The sequence below is a fragment of the Rutidosis leptorrhynchoides genome, chromosome 1 (genome assembly GCF_046630445.1).
Source record: "Rutidosis leptorrhynchoides isolate AG116_Rl617_1_P2 chromosome 1, CSIRO_AGI_Rlap_v1, whole genome shotgun sequence".
NCBI lineage: Eukaryota > Viridiplantae > Streptophyta > Magnoliopsida > Asterales > Asteraceae > Rutidosis > Rutidosis leptorrhynchoides.
Window position 1 is genome coordinate 141833924 of NC_092333.1, and position 20735 is coordinate 141854658.

The following is a 20735-nucleotide window of genomic DNA, read 5'->3' on the forward strand; positions in this document are numbered from 1 at the left end:
AATATTTGCTAAATGTCTTGATATAGTTACAGGTGGTGAACGTACAAAAGGTGGTGAACGTCTTGCTCGGTGCATTCACTGAATATCCTGTTAGTTTTTAAAAGGAAAGAAAAATTATAATAAGTTATCCAATCAATAGACTTTTCTGATTTTGCCCACGTTTCGAATAGCCAAAAGATGCAGCAGAGGGGCAGGATTCATTTGGTCTCAATATAATTGAGGACTGTTTGGCTCCAATAACCCGGTCCACGTACAAATCCAACTATTACTACGAACCAGAAAATTTTGATGTCTATTAATTTAACCACTTAAAATAAATTTTTGTAATTTTAAGAAATTTAGATAAGAAGTAGAATAAAAATCTATGTCCTAAAACTAGAATAGCGAGAAATAAGAAAGAAAAAGAGTTCGTCGAAAAAGGTCGAAAAAGAAAAATGGTTGAAAAATAAAAGGTGATGGAAAAATAAAAGAAACTTATAAAACTTAAAAACACTTGACTAACCTAACCTTATTACTACAACTAACTTAAAATTATAATCGCAAATTGAAATTACTAATTGGAATGATAATTGATACATAGGTAAAGTCGTCTAAAAATATTAAAGCTTACAGGAAAAACTAAATCCCAAATGGAAATAACTTAAAAAGAAACTAAAACTTAAAAAGGCGTCGCAAAATTCTAAAGCACCTAAATCTTAGTCTAAAGAAAAAGCACTTAAGGAATTCTACGGCAAAGCTTAAAAATCTAGAAGTAAAAATAACTATGGCAAAAACTAAGTTTAAAACTAAATATGAGCTAAAAATACAAATATTACGCTAAAACGATTAAAAAGGAACAAAATATACAAAAAGTTGTAAAAAGTACAATTTTTATAAAAATATTATTTTTATATTATTTATTTATTAAAACTATTAATTTTACAATTTAATTAAACTAATTAAACAAAATAATAATAAAAACTAAAATAATTAATTAATTAAAACCTAATTAGGGTTTTATAATAATAATTATAATAATTACCCATAATTAATGCCTGGTTAGGGTTCTGTCACGTGTGTCAGGGAAACTCCGCGAGTCGCGGTATTCGAAGCAGCAAACCCCGCGAGTCGCGGGGTTTCAAAATTCAACTCTGGAACAGTTTTAAATTTGACGTTTTTTTTTTATTTTCTGTTTAATATTTTCTGTTTATAAAATCTAAATATTTGTATAATAAAAACTTATATTTAAAAACTTAAATAAAAATAGAACTACTTTATAATTTTATAAAATAAAAATCTTAAAGCTAGATTTATATATATATATTTTTTTTTATATTTTTTAAATAAAAACAAAATACTTTAATAAAACTTATATAAAAATAAAGAAACTTTATAAAACTTAAATATTTAACAAAATCTTAAAAATACTTATATTTTTGTTTTTCTTTTTATATTTTCGAATATTTAAAACGTATTTTTATAAAAACGAATTTTAATAAAAGTAAACTAAAAATCTTTTTTTTTTTAATTAGCGTTGCGCTTCCGGCTTTTAATAATAATCCCCGGCAGCGGCGCCAAAAATAACTTGATGTTTCGCGAGGTGTATAGAAAATAGCTATTATATTTTTAAAGAAATACTATTAAATACGATACAATTTTACACAAGATATTTATTTATTTATAGAATGGATATACTTAAACCTTGTTACAACACTTATAGGCAGTGTACCTAATCGTATAGTAGTGTAGTTTTTAGTAAGTCCGGTTCGTTCCACAGAGAAATCTTTAAACAAAGCTTACCGCTATATTAGTTTACTTTTATAAAAATACAAATATATATATATAAGTAATATTATTATTATAAAGGGGGGTTTTTACCGTTTAATGACCGGTTTGTCGATTTTAGAACTTTAGTCGCAGTTAAAACCAAATGTAAAATATTAAAAATAAATACAAGACTTAAATTAAAGCGTAAAGTAAATAACGATAATGAAATTGCGAATAAAAAAAATGCGATAAAATAAACTTGCGATAATTAAAAAGTACGATAATTAAAAGTGCAATTAAATACAATAACAATAAAAATGCGATAATTAGAAGTGCAATTAAATATAATAACAATAAAAATGCGATAATTAGAAGTGCAATTAAATATAAAATAAAGGAAATTAAATATGAAATAAAAGAATTATGCTTATTTAAACTTCCGTTCTCATGATGTTTGACGTGTTGATTTTAGTTTTATGCCCATGGGTTAATTGTCCTTGGTCCTGGATTATTTAATATGTCCGTCTGATTTTTGTCCATAACAGTCCATCAGTCATAAATATAAAGTGCGAGTGTCCTCGTCAAATTATCCTTATACCCGAAGTTAAATATTCCAACTAATTGGGGACTTAAACTGTAACAAGATTTTAATACTTTGTTTAATAATTACACCAGGATGTCGACTGAGTGTAACCCAAGGTTTTAATATTTTGTTATCAATTATACCAAGTGTCCTTGTACATAATTTCACCCCTGTTTTAATTATTCTAGTGGCTATTAATCCATTCCCGTGTCCGGTTAAATGAACGATTATTCGTACATATAAATACCCCGCCCATCTTGTCCGATCGAGTGTATATGGTAATTTATAGGGACGCCCAATTGTAAATCTTTATATTAACATTAACAAACTATCATTTAGTTAAACAAATATAAAGCCCATTAATAGCCCATAATCTAATTTCCACAAGTGTCGTTCTTTTGTCCAAACCCCAATTATGGTACAAAGCCCAATTACCCAATTTTAGTAATTAGCCCAACATCATGATTACTTCGGATTAAATAAGCATAATAATAACTTAGCTACGAGAAATTAATATAAAAAGGTTGAACATAACTTACAATGATTAAAAATAGCGTAGCGTTACACGGACAGAATTTCGACTTACACCCTTATAATATTCGCTAACATACCCTTATTATTAGGATTAAAATTAAAATATAAATTATAAATATAAATATTACGATATAGATAGAGAGATGGATATATGAATGTGTAAAAATGATCAGAATTCGGTTGGCTTTATAGGGAATTGGGTTCAGGTATACTCCGCGACTCGGGGCAATTTTTGCCTTCAAACTCCGCGAGTCGCGGAGTTTGAAATTACAGCTCACAAACTTTGGAGTCTTTCTTGCCGACGGTTTTTTATTATTTATTATAATATATAAATAATTATAAGAATTATTTAAATATTATATTATATTTATGTGCATAGTTGACTTGTAATTTTTAGTCCGTTGCGTCGAGCGTTGAGAGTTGACTCTGGTCCCGGTTCCGGATTTTCGAACGTCCTTGCGTACAATTTAATATCTTGTACTTTGCGTTTTGAATCTTGTACTCTTGTAATTTCGAGACGTTTCTTATCAATAATTGGAACCTCTTTGATTGTATTTTGTACTTTTGAGCTTTTTGGTCGTTTGCGTCTTCAATTCGTCGAATCTGTCTTTTGTCTTCACCTTTTATTATTTAAACGAATATCACTTTTAAATAGAACAATTGCAACTAAAAGCAGGTCTTTCTTGAGGAATAATGCTATGAAATATATGTTCGTTTTTAGCATTATCATTGGTCTTAATATATTGTGTGTTGATGGTAGAATCTTGGTCAAGGTGATGCTAACCCATCAACGAGTTGTACACTTGAAGCTACAAGCATCAAGGATGAGAACCGTGATGAGCATCAAGCACTAAGAACCCCACCGGAGCACCTTGCTTACTGTTTTCGGGATCTTATCAGACCACCTAGGCTACTAGAAAGATTATTTTCAGTTAGTTTGGTTCGAGTAGATTATTTTCCGTTTAGACCTCGTCTTAATCCGAGTTACGGTTTAGGATTTATGGCCTTCCGAAAGTCACTACACCCTATTAACGTTGTGCTGAAATTTCTGACCTACTCGTACTTAAACTATTGCCACGGTCAAACGAAGACGAGTTAGGTTCTGAAAATTGGTCAGCGGTTAGGGGACTCATATACGGACCCATAGCCAATGATTACGCGTCTTTTCGATTTACATAGAGGTCGTACCAGCTGACCGAATTCAGCCTATTGTTTCGATCTCTATTCTTGTCAAACTTACTTAGCTTTTATGATGATGAATGATGATGATGATGACACTTAAACTTATTTTATGCACTATTAGAACTTATGAGGATAACACATTGACCTAATAACCTTTGACTTAGGTTGACGACCTTTCGGACCGACTTACTACTTGCATACTTTCATTATCGACTTTACCGCTCTTATCACTGTGAGTTATAGCATCCCTTTTTACTTTAACTATTTTTGGGACTGAGAATACATGCGTTTTTTATGTTTTACATACGCACGAGTACTTAAACTTTATATATGTGTAGGTTATACAACGGCATAAACTTTCCCCTTAGCTCAGTAACGTTTAGTCATTGGTTTTTGAACCGGTGAACGCGAATCTTAGATATGGATCCATAGGGTTTGACATCCCCACTCGGACTAGTCGCGCTAGCATTTAACGAGTGTTTAATACTTTGTAAACATACGCACTCGCCAAGTGTACTTTTAGGGGGTTATAAACGTTAAGTTAGTTACCAAGTGTCCACGGTTAAACATATACTTTTCATACTGTATTGGAACACTAAAATCTCGTGGCCTACCTTACATTACTGTTACAACTTAAACTATAGCTCACCAACATTATTGTTGACGTTTTTAAGCATGTTTTCTCAGGTGCTTAGAGGTTTGTTGCTTCCGCTGTTTAGACTTGCTGTCTTGGTGTTAAACTTGCTGTTAAGGACCTGCTGTGCTAGAATTCCGCTGCATTAGTTAGAGATGTCTCAATCATGGAACTTTTCTTTTGCATTCGTAGTTTATGTTATTTTCAAATAATGGCTTTGTAACGACCTTTGTGTCACGTTATCTTTTGTAAACGCTATGTCTTTTATGAATGCAAAACTGGTTTTCAAATATCATGTAGTACTTGACCGTGTAAAGATCCTGTTGTTGACGAATCGTACACAATGGTTTTGTACGGGGCGTCACAATTGGTCCGTAGATCTCGCACTTTGTCGCACTATGACCATTTCTTTTACACCTGGTGCAAAATGTCGTGCAGAACCCCTGGTGATACTCTTCACACCTTTGGCATGGCTGTTTTGGTTTTTGTTGTCATTGTTGTTATTGAGATTGTTGTTGGGATTGTTATTGTTGTTATTGTTGTTTGGACGGTTATTGTAGTTGTTGTTGGGATGTTTGTTGAAGTTGTTGCGATTGATGTTGCGGTTGTTGGGGTAGTTATTGCGATTGTGGTTGTGATTGTTGTTGTTGTATTGGTGACTCTTGTCATTGGTTTCTTCCTACTTTCTCTTGACTTGTTTCATGTTAGCCTCTTCGGCCGCCTGCTCTTTAATCCTTCCTTCGATTTGATTCACTATTTTGCGAGCCATTCGACTTGCCTTTTGTATGGAGGCGGGCTCGTGTGAACTCACATCTTCTTGAATCCTTTCCGGTAACCCTTTTACAAATGCGTCGATCTTCTCTTCTTCGTCTTCGAACGTTCTGGGACATAATAGGCACAACTCTGTGAATCGTCGTTCGTATGTGGTGATATCGAAACCTTGCGTTCATAATCCTATAAGCTCTACCTTGAGCTTATTTACCTCGTTTCTGTGACGATACTGCTCGTTCATTAATTGCTTGAATGCTGACCACGGTAGTGCGTAAGCTGCATCTTGTCCTACCTGTTCGAGATAGGTATTCCACCATGTTAACGCAGTACCTGTGAAGGTATATGTAGCATACTTTACTTTTTATTTTTCGGTACATTTACTTATGGCAAACACCGATTCAACCTTCTCGGACCACCGTTTCAATCCGATTGGACCTTCGGTTCCATCAAATTCCAAAGGTTTGCAGGCAGTGAATTCTTTGTAGGAGCATCTTCCACGATTTCTTGTGGAATTAGTTCCACTGCTAGAACCAGAGTCATTGTTGTTATTTTGCATTGCGGCTTGTACTGCGGCTATGTTTGCAGCAAGGAAAACACGGAAGTCTTCCTCACTCATGTTCAAGTTCTGACGAGTCGTCGGTGCCATTTCCTTCAAAAATAGCCAAAAGAATTGGGTTAATCATATAGAATTTAAGAGTAGTCAATAGTATTTCGTAGCATAATATGAACTTATTTATAACAGCTTTTTCTTCATATTAGCATTTTATAGTTTTAATTCGGGTAGTACCTACCCGTTAAATTCATACTTAGTAGCTACTATACAATTCAACTACTACGCTTCTATATGAAAAACTTATTACAATAATATTTCGCGTTCAAACTTTTATACAATATTTTTCAAACATACAATACCACTATTATACATATAGGATGAAATATAACACATAATAACTTTGCTACTCAGCAGCTATAAAGGCAATTCTAGTTAATACGCAAGTTGTTCAGTAAAAGAAATAAAGACACGTAATTCATAAGTCCAGAAACAAGTCATGCATTCAGGTTTTACTAGTATTATTTCCCATCCTTGATCTTGTGGAAAATAACCGTTGTGACCATTGGCTAGGCAGCATGTTGTAATGTCGTCAAAAGGACGAGGGTTACGTAATGCCCAACAGCCCCGTAACAATCTAAAAACCTTGTTTCTCACCTCAACTACCGAGTCCGTCACTTGTGGGAAGGTTTTATTTAAAAGTTGCAACCCAATGTTCTTTTTCTCAATTTGATGAGAAGCGAACATTATTAACCCGTAAGCATAACATGCTTCTTTATGTTGCATGTTAGAAGCTCTTCTAAAGATCGGAGTCCTATTTTGGGATATGTTGAGTCAAAATAGGTTCGTAACCCGTAGCGTAAAATTGCATCTAGATTTCCTGCACTAAATGCCTTAAAGAAAACTTGGCGTAACTTAAAGTCTCTCCAATGTGATATGCCCCATCTTTCAAAAGAAAGCCTTTTATAAATTAAGGCATGCGTGGAATGTCTTTCAAACATTCGACAAACTAATTTTGCTGTAAATAATTGTGTTGATGAATCCTGCCCGACTCTAGACAAGATTTCATCAATCAAATCCCCTAGTAGGTCTTCTAAAATTTTTGGTTGTCTATCCTTAACGTCCATTTTTGTTTTTATACTGTAAAATAAACAAGGATTAGATTCTTAAAAGATAATTAACAAATAATACAAGCAATTTTTACATATATCTTAAAAGTACAAGCACACAATAATACATATATTACACAACATGATTACAACTCTTTATTCCGACTCACTCGTTTCTTCTTCTTCGGACTTAGTTCGTTTGGATAATTTCCTAGGGATACATGGTGATCCTCTAATACGAGCCGTCATTTTCACAAATGGTTTAGAAAAACCTGGTGGCCTAGATGTTCCCAGATTATTGTTAAAATCTAAGAAATACGGGCGTTTACGATACATATAAAGTTCATCGGGGTCGGAATCAGGTTTCTCTATTTTGATGCCCTTTCCCTTATTATTCTCTTTTGCCTTATTAAATTGAGTTGGGGTAATTTCTATAACATCATCGAACTCCTTGTCGGGATCCGATTCATCAGAAAATTCGTAATTTTCCCAATATTTTGCCTCCTTGGCGGAAACACCATTGACCATTTTTAACTTTGGTCCATTGGTTGAGGATTTTCTTTTATTTAATTGTTTTACTGTAGGTATTAGTATTTCATCCTCCGAAACCTCTTCTTCTTCCGATTCCTCTAAAACGACCCGTCCTAATCCATCCAGACGAAGTCCATATCGATTACAAACGATTCACAATAGTTGGTTACATCGATAGGTACTTGACCTTTATATGATACATTTTACAAACATTGCATTCGTTTTTAAAAGACAAACTTTCATCACGTCGTAAGTTAACGGTATGCACACCATTTAATAACATATCTCACTATAATTGACTTAATAATAATCTTGATGAACTCGACGACTTGAATGCAACGTCTTTTGAAATATGTCATGAATGACTCCAAGTAATATCTCTAAAATGAGCAAATGCACAGCGGAAGATTTCTTTCATACCTGAGAATAAACATGCTTTAAAGTGTTAACCAAAAGGTTGGTGAGTTCGTTAGTTTAACATAAATAATCGTTTCCATCATTTTAATAGACCACAAGATTTTCATTCCTCATAAATTTACGTCCCATGCATAGAGACAAAAATAATCATTCATATGGATTGAACACCTGGTAACCGACATTAACAAGATGCATATAAGAATATCCCCTATCATTCCGGGAAATTCTTCGGACATGATAAAACAACATCGAATTACTAAAGCATCCACTCCTACGGATGGGGTTCGTTAGGCCCAATAGATCTATCTTTAGGATTCGCGTCAATTAGTAGATCGGTTTACTAATTCTTAGGCTACCAAGCAAAAAGGGGCATATTCGGCTTCGATCCATTCAACCATATAATGTAGTTTTGATTACTTGTATCTATTTCATAAAACATTTTTAAAAGCGCATGTATTCTCAGTCCCAAAAATATATATTGCAAAAGCATTTAAAAAGGGAGTAATGAAACTCACAATACTGTATTTTGTAGTAAAAATACATATGACGATATTGAACAATGCAAGGTTGGCCTCGGATTCACGAACCTATATCAATTATATATATTAATACATTATAATATAAATCAACTAAGTTTATATATATTTTGATATGTATTAAGATTAATATATTTATATATAATTTTATTAATGCTTATAATATGTTATAATACCTATTTGATATATAATTTAATTAATGTTATAATAATAATATATTAGTTAATATATTAAAACATAGTAGTTTGTAATATTAATTATACTTATGGTATATGTAATATTTATATTTTACATAGATAATACTTATTGTAATAATATTAATACTAATAGTAATATCAGTAATACTAATCATGATAATAATAATGTTAAAAATGATAATATAAATGTAAAAAAAAAATAGTGATAATTATAATAATAATACTAATTATAATATTCATGAAATTAATAATAATAGAATTTTTTATAAAATTACTTGTAATTAATAATAAAATAATGATAATTTTAATAATAATGATATTTTTAATAATAATTATGATTTTAATAAAAAACAATATTAATAGTAGATATGATTATCATTTACCAAAATTTATATTTAAAAACATAATAATATCACTTACTTTATAATTCTATAAATTTTAGTGACCATATATATAATCTTAATCTTCATAATCATATTTCCATATTAATTTTCATTATAACCATAAACCTAATTATCTTATAACTATACTTTTAATATTTAACATATCGAATTTAATTTTCATTCTCATATCAAGTTGTTATATCATAACCATAATAATAATAATATTAATAATAATAACAATAATAATAATAATGATAGAATTAAAAATAAGAGTTTATACCCCTTCATAAGCTTTTTCTAAAAAGAACTGCCCTGGACCGGGCTCGAACCCGAGACCTCTCGGTTAACCTAAACACTCTGAACCAATACTCTGTCTGTTTCATTCCTGATTTATATCAGAGACTTAATTTATCTATCCCAAAATGTTCTGTTTTCTTCATCATTATCTTAACATAATGATCACGATCATCATCATAGTTTCATTTATCAACATTGTCATGATAGCCATCTCATTTTCTCACATCATCATCATCATTGATCCATCTATTATCATCATAACCTAATTATTATCATCACCTTCCTAACCTTATTCAATCGTCATCACTTTCGTTTATCTTAATAACCGTATTATCATCCTAATCCTCAACTTAACATCACAAAGATCATTATCATCATCACTATCCTATGATCATCATTATGCTTCATCTCGCCATCATCATATTAATCATTATTATCATCACTCTAGTACCTCATCAAACACGATCTAAATACATAAAAGAATAGGAAGCGGTGGTTTTTGCAGTTAGTGGCCCAAGATAGATAGATGATACTTACGGCCCAATTAACAGAAATTGTAATAGTCCATCAAATGGTGGCTAAATCTTCTACGGCCCAATTAAAAGAAAACCACAGTCCAAGATAGAAAGATTAAATGGGTGTCATAAATTCCGATCGGCAAGAAAAGAAAAAAAAAGAGTATACACTCATCAATATCTCATCAACTAATAGGTGTATGTGCGTGTTTTGTTTGTTTTGTCCCTGGCTCCACAGAATTGTTTAATAGCAACATTAAGTCACAAGTTGCACAAGTGGGTATTCACCTTTTGGTACTTGTCGACAAAAGGAAAGAAAAAGTAAAAGGTGTAACCAAAATAATATAATTTAATTATCAACATGTGGGTTTGTTTTTGGTTTGGAGAAATAGGAAACAGAAATGAAAACATTAGGTGTTTGTGGTAGTTCTCCGATGGTGGAGGTTGGCAATTCAAGGTGGGACGTTTTGGTCTCGGTTTAACAATAGCATGTCAGAATTCATACAGCTGTTATCGTACCACTTTTTGTGTGGTTGATGATGGTGTTTTGATGATTTGTTTGAAGATAGAAGATAGAAATAATTAGGACGAGTATGATGGTGGTGGTCATCGTTTAACAGGAAAAAAACAACAGCAGTATCGTTTGATGATAATGGTTCGATGGTGGTTTATTGGTTTCAACGATGGTGAGGAGGCGACTTTCGATGATAGTGAGATGGTTGTTTTGATCTTCTCGACAGGAACAACAGAAAGTGTTGTGATGGTGGTGAGTTGTCGATGAACAGGGAAAGCGAAATGAATCACAAATGGGTGTGCTAGTATATACATGTGTGTGTAATTATTGGTGGTTTATTGTGGTGTAAGTGGTCTTCGTTGGTGGTTGTGGAGGACGGTGAAGGTGAAACGTGGTGACGGATAGGGTGATGGTTGATGGGTGGTGTGTGATCTGAATAAGAGGAAAAATGAAGCTTTTTGTATATGTGGGTTGTCTATATACTTACGTATATATAAATATAAAGGTGATGTTTTTAAGTTCTAAGATGGAGTATATATGGAGATTGTAGAAATCAAAACATTGTTGGTGGTATTATATGACAAAAGGAAGTAGAACAATAGGGGTGTTCGGTTTTTGTAAGGGTGGAACAAGGTGATCGGTTTTCGATAGTAACCGGCTGTGAGAAGGTGGCGAGATGGTTGATCAAGTTCATGATGAGGGTGGTGTCTAGTGAGGTAGAAGATGAGGAGTTTAATGTGTGTGTGTGTGTAATATCTTGATGTATCATGTATATTTTATATAGATATCATATATAGAGAATGAGAGATGTAGTGTATGGGCATAACAAAATATCACATGAGTAATAATAGTTTATTCTCTGCCGACACTTCTTTCTCCCTTTTAACATCTATTGTTTTGACATGGAATATCAACACGGTAATCAAGAAAATAAATGTTGTAGTTGATAGTTAACAGATTATTCGAATTTTTATTATATTTAATATTAAATAATAATAATAATAATATTAATAATAAAGATTATCAATAATAATGTTATTAATACTAATAATAATATTAATAGAACACATTAATATTAATACATAATTATTTACAAAAATTGAAATATTACAAATTTCTATATATAATATTTATAAATTATTTATACTACAATATTCATATATATAATTACATAACAAGTTCTAGTTACCTTAATTTATCTTTCATAACAATTAAATATAATATTTCAAATTATATTTCAAATTAATATATATATATATATATATATATATATATATATATATATATATATATATATATATATATATATATATATATATATATATATATATATATATGTATATATATATATATATGTATGTATCTATTTACAAAAAGATGTTCATGAATTGTTGAGAACGGTCGAAGGTCAATTGAATATATGAAACAGTTCAAAATTTTTGAGACTCAACTTAACAAACTTTGCTTATCATATCGAAATCATATGAAGATCAAGTTTAAATTTGGTCGAAAATTTCCGGGTCGTCACATCCTCCTCTTCTGGTTCCTCCTCTTCCGGTTCTTCCTCTTCCGGTTCTTCCTCGGGAATTTGTGAATCTTCCCAAAATATATTCGACTCTTCATTATTATTAGGTGAGTCAATGGAATTTGTACTAGAGGTAGACATCTATCACACAATATCAAACACGTTAAGAGATTAATATATCACTTAATATTTACATGTTAATAATATATAGTTTCCAACAAAAAGTGTTAAACAATCGTATTTGAAGAAAACACGGTCGAAGTCCAGACTCACTAATGCATCCTAACAAACTCGGTAAGACACACTAATGCAAAATTCTGATTCTCTAAGACCAACGCTCGGATACCAACTGAAATGTCCCATTCATATTGATTATAAACGCTCCATATTAATTGATTTCGTTGCGAGGTTTTGACCTCTATATAAGACATTTTTCAAATACTGCATTCGATTTTTAAAACAACCATAACCTTTATTTTATCCATAAAGGTTTAAAATATTACGACGATTATCAAATAATGATAATCAAAATATAGCGTTCTCACACAACCATTACATAATGGTTTACAATAATATTACACAACAATAAATGTCTTCGAATGCAGTTTTCAAACAATATTATACAAGCATGGACTCCAAATCTTGTCCTTAATTTAGTATGCAACAGCAGAAGTTCTTAACAATTACCTGAGAATAAACATGCTTAAAACGTCAACAAAAATGTTGGTGAGTTATAGGTTTAACCTATATATTTATCAATCGTAATAATAGACCACAAGATTTCATATTTCTATTTTTCGTAAACATCATCCCATACATAGAGATAAAAATCATTCATATGGTGAACACCTGGTAACCGACATTAACAAGATGCATATAAGAATATCCCCATCATTCCAGGACATCCATCGGACATGATATAAAAACTCGAAGTACTAAAGCATCAGCTACAACGGATGGGGTTTGTTGGGCCCAATAGATCTATCTTTAGGATTCGTGTCAATTAGTAGACAGGTTTACTAATTCTTAGGTTACCAAGCAAAAAGGGGCATATTCGGCTTCAATCATTCAACCATAGAAAGTAGTTTCACGTACTTGTGTCTGTTTTGTAAAACATTTATAAAGCTGCATGTATTCTCATCCCAAAAATATTTAGATTTTAAAAGTGGGACTATAACTCACTTTCACATATTTTTTACTTCATCGGGAAGTAAGACTTGGCCACTGGTCGATTCACGAACCTATAACAAATATGTACATATATATCAAAATATGTTCAAAATATATTTACAATATTTTTATTACGTTTTAATGATTTGAGTTTGTTAAGTCAGCAGTCCTCGTTAGTAACCTACAACTAGTTGTCCACAGTTAGATGTACAGAAATAAAGCAATATATATTATCTCGAATCAATCCACGACCCAGTGTCTACAAGTCTCAGACTTGATCACAACTCAAAGTATATATATTATTTTGGAATCAACCTCAACCCTGTATAGCTAAATCAATCATTACTGCATATAGAGTGTCTATGGTTGTTCCGAAATATATATATAGATGGGTCGATAGATGGGTCGATATGATATGTTAAAACATTGTATTCGTGTCTATGGTATCCCAAGATTACATAATATATGTTAGAATACATGTATAATACAATATAAGTTGGTTAAGTTATGATTTGTATAGATTTGTTACAAATTTCACGTAGCTACAACAAGCAAAATTATTCAATCTTGTTTCACCCATAATTTCTTCGTTTTAAATCCATTTTGAGTGATTCAAGTTGCTATGGTTTCATAATGAACTGAAATTTATGAAACTAAACAGAAAAAGTATAAGTTTATAGTCGGAAATACAGGTTACAAGTCAATATTGTAAGAGGTAGTCATTTCAGTCGAAAGAACGACGTCTTGATGACCTTTTTGAAAAACATACTTCCACTTTGAGTTTAACCATGATTTTTGGATATAGAATCATGTTCATAATAAAAGTCATTTTCCCAGAAGAACAACTTTTAAATCAAAGTTTATCATAGTTTTTAATTAACTAACCCAAAACAGCCCGCGGTGTTACTACGACGGCGTATGTCCGGTTTTACGGTGTTTTTCGTGTTTTCGGGTTTTAAATCATTAAGTTAGCATATCATATAGATATAGAACATGTGTTTAGTTGATTTTAAAAGTCAAATTAGAAGGATTTATTTTTGTTTGCGAACAAGTTTAGAATTAACTAAACTATGTTCTAGTGATTACAAGTTTAAACCTTCGAATAAGATAGTTTTATATATATGATTCGAATGATGTTATGAACATCATTACTACCTCAAGTTTTGTGGATAAACTACTGGAAATGAGAAAAATAGATCTAGCTTCAAAGGATCCTTGAATGGCTTGAAAGTTCTTGAAACAGAATCATGACACGAAAACAAGTTCAAGTAAGATTTCCACTCGAAATAAGATTGTTATAGTTATAGAAATTGAATCAAAGTTTGAATATGAATATTACCTTGTATTAGAAAGATATCTTACTGTAAATAAGAAAGATTTCTTGAGCTTAGATGATTACTTGGAATGAATTAGAAAGCTTGGAAGTAGACTTGCAAACATGAAAGTGTTCTTGAAGTTTTCTTGAGTAGTTGTTTTATAAGTTGATATAGGTTAGGATTTATGAGCTAGATTGATGTAGATTATGAAGGAAATGATGAAGAACACTTAGAACATCAAGAGAGAACAAGAGAGAGATGTGTTTGGTGCATGAATGTTGAAAAATGAAAGTGATAATGATGATGATGAAAAACGTGAACTAGGTCTTCATTTAAGGTCACATTAGTTTGTAATTTTGTGAGATATTTCATGCTAGTTGCCAAATGGTTAGTTACACATGTTTGTTGACTATATTAGGGCTGCTAAGAGCTAATCATTGGAGTGTATATACCAATAGTAAATACATTTAGAAGCTGTGTATTGTACGAGTACAAATACGAGTGCATACGAGTAGAATTGTTGATGAAAACGAATGAGGACGTAATTGTAAGCATTTTTATTAAGTATAAGTTCTTTGATATATGTCTTGAAGTCTTTAAAAAGTGTATGAATACATATTAAAACACTACATGTATATACATTTTAACTGAGTCGTTAAGTCATCGTTAGTCGTTACATGTAAGTGTTGTTTTGAAACCTTTAAGTTAACGATCTTGTTAAATGTTGTTAACCCATTGTTTATTATATCTAATAAGATATTAAATTATTACATTATCATGATATTATGATGTATTAATATATCTTAATATGATATATATACATTTAAATGTCGTTACAACGATAATCTTTACATATATGTCTCGTTTCGAAATCCTTAAATTAGTAGTCTTGTTTTTACATATGTAGTTCATTGTTAATACACTTAATGATATAATTAATTATCATTTTATCATGTTAAACATAGTGTATTCATATCTTAATTCAATACATATGTATTTATTTTAATTAAACGTTGTTATAACGATAATCGTTATATATATGGTTTCGAGTTTCTTTATTCAATAGTCTCATTTTTATGTATATAACTCATTGTTAAAATACCTAATGAGATACTTACTTATCATAATATCACATTAACTATATATATATATATATATATATATATATATATATATATATATATATATATATATATATCCATATATATGTCATCATATAGTTTTTACAAGTTTTAATGTTCGTGAATCGCCGGTCAACTTGGGTGGTCAATTGTCTACATGAAACTCATTTCAATTAATCAAGTTCTAACAAGTTTGATTGCTTAACATGTTGAAAACACTTAATCATGTAAATATCAATTTCATTTAATATATATAATCATGGAAAAGTTCGGGTCACTACAACATGGCACATGATGACGTTATGGTCTGTGAATCATCACGTTCCATTAGAAACTCAGCATGACTTACTGTAATATAATTACGTTGATCAAGTATCATTATATTATACTACCTCATGCTTCAGTTCCCAACACTACTTCAATTACATTCAATTTTTAAATTCGAATTTTTTTCAGAATTTAGAAACTAAAATAGTTTCCTTTCTGATGTAACACTGATATCGCGAAGAGATAAATGATTTCAGATACGAATAGTTATGAAAATATCTTTAGAAATATCGAGGATATTTATAGATACGATGATATATTAGAATTTCTAATATCGACGGATGATTAAGAAGATTTGTCCGTAAGAGTTTAAAGTCAGAAGCAAGGTATTCGTTAATGACTTCAGCAGATACTGAATCATTTGGATTCTTTAAAGGCAGGTTTATTCTTTGTGATTTATCCACAGCCTCCTTCATAGTTTGCTCAACCCGTTTTTTTTTCAGTTCCAACTTTTTTGAGTTTTTCCAACATACTATTCTTTATCATCAAACTTTCGACAGTTACGGTTGTCTATAGTTTATGCTGCTTCATTCAGCTTTTTCAACATTCAGAGTATTGATTCGTAGACTGGATGCTTTTCAGAATTTCAGAATGAAGATCATAATTCTAAGAGATAAATGTTATATGTATTAACGTTGCGAAATTCAAAATACTGATTGTTGATTTCTGGTAATTGGTATGACAATTCTCGTTACAAGGTGCAGACGAGTATATGATAAGACTTCAATAGATAAATATAGTGATTTGTCGGAGAGATTTAGGCCAAGGAGCAACGAGGTTGCTGGTACGTCTGCTGGTAATATGGTGGAATATAAAAGGTTCCCCAGTAACAATAAAAGAGCACGCATATATATATCAAGGTTATAATAAGGTTGTTTCGAACGAAAAGTCGAAGTTGACCTGCTGGAGCTGTGACAAAACTGGCTATCTCGAGAAGAAGAATTTACGGAATATGCTAGGCAAAGTTTATAGTAACGGATACGCTAAGATATGAATTAGCAGATACGCTAAGATATGAATTTTGTCTATACACTATTCATACAGTCAATGCAGTAAGATATGTCTAGACTAAGAATGATAAGCAAGTGTTTCCCTAAGAATGATAAGCAAGTAATTTTTGACACAAAATGATAAGCAAAACTTTTAACATGCAGACACAGTCGAAGTCCAGACTCACTAATGCATCTAAACAACTATCAGTTAGACACACAAATGCAAGACCTGGTTCGCTAAGAGCACCGCTCTGATACCAACTTTAATGACCCGGCCTAATCCATCTGGACGAATACATTACATTTGGTTACATCGCTAGGTACTTGACCTCTATATGATACATTTTACAAACATTGCATTCATTTTTAAAAGACAAACTTTCATTACATCGAAAGTTGACGACATGCATACCATTTCATAATATATTCAACTATAATTGACTTAATAATAATCTTGATGAACTCAACGACTCGAATGCAACATCTTTTGAAATATGTCATGAATGACACCAAGTAATATCTCTAAAATGAGCAAATGCACAGCGGAAGATTTCTTTAATACCTGAGAATAAACATGCTTTCAAGTGTCAACCAAAAGGTTGGTGAGTTCATTAGTTTATCATAAACAATCATTTCCATTAATTTAATAGACCACAAGATTTCATTTTTCATAAATATCATTCTCATATCAGGCATTTCGCAAACTGCATAGAGATAAAAAAAATCATTCATATGGTGAACACCTGGTAATCGACCTTAACTAGATGCATATAGAATATCCCCATCATTCCGGGACAACCTTCGGACATGATAAATTCGAAGTACTAAAGCATCCGGTACTTTGGATGGGGCTCTCCTTGGGCCCGATAGATCTATCTTTAGGATTCGCGTCAATTAGGGTGTCTGTTCCCTAATTCTTAGATTACCAGACTAAAAGGGGCATATTCGATTTCGATCATTCAACCATATAATGTAGTTTCGATTACTTGTGTCTATTTCATAAAATATTTATAAAAGCAGCGCATGTATTCCTAGTCCCAAAAATATATATTGCAAAAGCATTTAAAAAGGGAGTAAATGAAACTCACAATACTGTATTTTGTAGCAAAATATGCATACAGAACTGAACAATGCAGGGTTGGCCTCGGATTCACGAACCTATATCATTTGTATATATATTAAAATATATACTCGTAATCGAACAATTTCATATATTATAACTTTATATATTATATATTTAATTTGTATATATATTTGAAAATGGTTATTATTATATATATATATATATATATATATATATATATATATATATATATATATATATATATATATATATATATATATATATATATATATATATATATATTAAAAATATCTAGTTTGTTATATATGAATATTTATATAAAGATTGTTAATATAATTAATTCATACTTATATGTAATATTACTTATAAGTATATTTTTATATACATAATAATATATAATATTAATAATAGTATATAAAAATTGTACTTGCTTATAATGATAATAATTTTTAATATTAGTAAAACTAATAATGATAATCATATTAATAATACTTATGTTAATAATAATAACTTTAATATTTATAAAATGATAGTAATACTAATATTTATAATAATAAATTGTATTATTTTTGTAGTAATAATAATACTAATCATAATCATAATAATCATAATAATACTAAAATGGTAAAATTAATAATAATAATAATAATATTTATAATATTTATAATAATACTAATGATAATAATTTTAATAATTATGTTATTAATAATAATATTGATAATAATTAATAATACCTTAATACTAATAAATAATAATAATAACAATAATACTAAATAATAATACTTGATAATAATAATAATATTAGCAATAATAATATTAATAATAATTATGATTTCTATAATAATAATAATAATAATAATAATAATAATAATAATAATAATAATAATAATAATAATAATAATAATAATAATATTAATGATGAAAATAATAATGATATTAAAAATAATAATAATACCTTTAATAACATCAAGTGGGCTTAGTCCAACATCTTAAATTAAGAATCCCAAATCATCAAACCCATTTAATTGATCAAGTGGATCCTATAAGCCCGACACTGTTTAAATAAATCGATTAAATGGGTGTATCTAGGGTTCGATCAGATGCATTTCATCCAGATTCATCATCATCGCAATTATCCTCACCATCATCATTTATTCTTCAATTCCGTATCTTAATCATCATCAATCAAGCACCCAATTTCTATCGGTACATTTACAAGTTCGAATTTCAATTACAATTTCCCGTGAATCCGTATGATTTTATGTAACCCTAACCGTAATTTATTATGAATCTGTTTGTAGTTAGGGTTTTTAAGTGGATTCTGTTGAATGACGGGTGCATCGAAGCTATTTCATAGCAGAAGGATTCGTTTTGGTGTTCGACGACTCCGACAGTACACAATTGGATTCACCTCCAATTGACGCCAATTCACACCACCGCAACCACAGACCGTTGGCATCATCACTGTAATAATCGACTGGATTACAGTAGTTGTAACCCTCATCTTAGGTGTAGTCATCGCCATCGCGTATTGGTATTGTCAAAATTTAACTAATTATTTACTAACTTACTTCCATGTTTGTAATTTCTGTTTTATATCCAATCTTAGTTATCAATCGATTATTTATGATTCAAAAAATAATAATTCTGTAAGTGCAGTAGCAGTAGTTTTAATTGAAACAGAAGTATCGTAGCAGCTTAACCGATTTGAAGGTGGTTGTTTTGGGGCTGAACAGAAATGGATTGCAGCAATCGTCCACCAGTAGCCAAACAATAATGTGATGGTGGTTTGGGATGGTTCAAACTAAAAACACAATAGCAGCAGTAAGAGTACAGTAGCAGTAAGAGTACAGCAGCAGTATCGTGATGAAAATAATAGATGGTTTGAACTGATTTCACTAAACGAAGCAGCTACAGCAGTAGTTAAGTAGTTTTAGATATTGGTTTTATAGGAATTGAAAGGTCGAGCAGTGATAGCAGTGGTTGATGGTTTAATGGGTTTGTTTCATCGAGTAAGAACGCTAAGAGGAAATGGGGTTTGTGATGGGTTTGGGTTTATCAAGGTGGTGATGTTTTCAACAGGAAACGGAAACAATAGCATAGCAGCAACAGTTAACAAGGGTGGTGATTATATGGTTGGGTCTCGATGGTAACTTATATATATAGAAGTGGGTTTCAAGGTGGTGACTCTCAGTGATCGTATACGAGTGTGGTGGGTTTATGGTGAGGGTGGTGTTGTGGGTTTGTGATGGTGTTAAGGTAACAGTTTGATTGAGCAACACCGAAGTGAAACGAGGTGGTGGCGATTGGTGGTGGTTTGCGGTGGTGGTCGGTGGTGGTTTTCTTGATGAAGGTGGTGAAGCTTGTGATCAAATTTAAGTGTGGTGATTTATGGTGACTTGCGATGGCCGGAACACAAACAATAACATCAAAATAGATGACTTATTGTGGCTGTAAATATGCAGCCTTTTACTCCCATTAATTTGAACAAAAGAAGGAAAGATATGAAGATGATGATGGTTGTTTGGGTGATTGTAGACAATGAGTAGAAAGAGAAAAATGCAATGGGTTTTGTGTTAGTGTGTGCATGATATTCATGTACATATGCATATGTATCTATTTAATATAGAGATGGTGAAAATCATAAAGCACAACAGTAATCAATTAAAACTCTTTTTCAAATAGTAATCTCCATGAATTT